Genomic DNA, 1,788 nt, shown 5'->3' on the forward strand with positions numbered 1-1,788 from the left:
ATGGGGGACGGCCTTTGGGCGCGCGGGTGTATGAGATGACGGAGTGGGCGGGGTCTATGGGGTACGGGGCCGTTGGGCGCGCGGGTGTATGAGACGACGGAGTGGGCGGGGTCTATGGGGTACGGCCGTTGGGCGCGCGGGTTTATGAGATGACGGAGTGGGCGGGGTCTATGGGGTACGGGGCCGTTGGGCGCGCGGGTGTATGAGATGACGGAGTGGGCGGGGTCTATGGGGTACGGCCGTTGGGCGCGCGGGTGTATGAGATGACGGAGTGGGTGGGGTCTATGGGGTACGGGGCCGTTGGGCGCGCGGGTGTATGAGAATGACGGAGTGGGCGGGGTCTATGGGGTACGGCCATTGGGCGCGCGGGTGTATGAGAATGACGGAGTGGGCGGGGTCTATGGGGTACGGCCGTTGGGCGCGCGGGTGTATGAGATGACGGAGTGGGTGGGGTCTATGGGGTACGGCCGTTGGGCGCGCGGGTGTATGAGATGACGGAGTGGGCGGGGTCTATGGGGGACGGCCGTTGGGCGCGCGGGTGTATGAGAATGACGGAGTGGGCGGGGCCGTTGGGATGATTTAGGCGGGAAGCTGTGAGCATGAGGCTGAGGTGTGAAGTGGGAGGGGGAGTTCAATGTGGAGAAATACATTGGCAGAAAGAAAGAGACTGGGCTGGTCGTGGCAAGAAAATGTATGGCCAAAATATGGTGAGGAAACAATGGAGTATAGGAGTTAAGGCTGTGCTGGACATTGGTCAGGCCACTTTTGGGATACTGCGTTCAATTCTGTAGGAAATAAGTTATTAAACTTGAGGAGGTGCAGAAAAGATTTGAAAGGATGTTACTGGGACTTAAGGTTGAGTTGTAAGGAGAGTCTGAATAGACTGGGACTATCTTCCTTTTTGAGTGTTTGGAGAGTGAGGGGGTGACCTTATTGTTTTTTGTAAAATCATGAGAGGCATGGATTGGGTGAATAGCCAAGGTTTAATTTTCTAAGGTGGTGGGGAGAAGTCTGAAACTAGATGGTGTAGGTTGAAGCTGAGATGGGAAAGATTTAAAAGGGATATAAGGTGCATTTTTTTTTCATGCAGAGGCTGGAATGGGCTGCCAGAGGAAGTGGAGGTGGTGGGTACAACTACAACATTTAAAAGGCACCTGGATGGATATATGGTTTAAAGGGCTATGGTCCAAGTGCAAATGGGACTCAGTCAGATTGGGCTGTCTGAAGTCATGAAATCTGTTAAAATATAAGCAAAACATAAATTGCTGGAAAAGCTCTGGGGGTCTGGCAGCATCTGTGGAGAAAAATCAGAGCTGAGGTTTCATGTGAGGTGGCCCTTCCTTGGAACTGATGGTAGTAGGGAGAGTATTAGTTCCTGTGTAGAAGATGGAGTTGGGGACAGGGAGGGTGGGTAATGGGTGTGGGTGGAGTCTGTGGGGGAGAGAGGGACAAGCGGTTGGATGGACTGAAGGCTGGGAGGGCAAATAGCTCTTGATGGGGACCTTTGTGGCTAGCAATACGTTATGTACAATAGCAGACCAGATTGTGCACTCCAGCTGACTCCTTTTTCCCTTTGCATGTTCATCCCTTACCAGGATGGTCTCCGGGCTCTCCATTTCTTCCTGGGACAAAGGCCTGAACTGACCCAATTCAGCACCAACCTCCTCTGCTTGGCCAAGCTCATTCTCACCCTGAACAATTTCTTTTTCAATTCCTCTCATTTTCTTCAGGTCAGAGGGGTGGCAATGGGTACCCACATGAGCCCCAGTTATGCCTGTCTCTTTGTGG

The sequence above is a fragment of the Chiloscyllium punctatum genome, chromosome 28, assembly GCF_047496795.1.
Source record: "Chiloscyllium punctatum isolate Juve2018m chromosome 28, sChiPun1.3, whole genome shotgun sequence".
In the NCBI taxonomy this organism is placed as follows: Eukaryota; Metazoa; Chordata; class Chondrichthyes; order Orectolobiformes; family Hemiscylliidae; genus Chiloscyllium; species Chiloscyllium punctatum.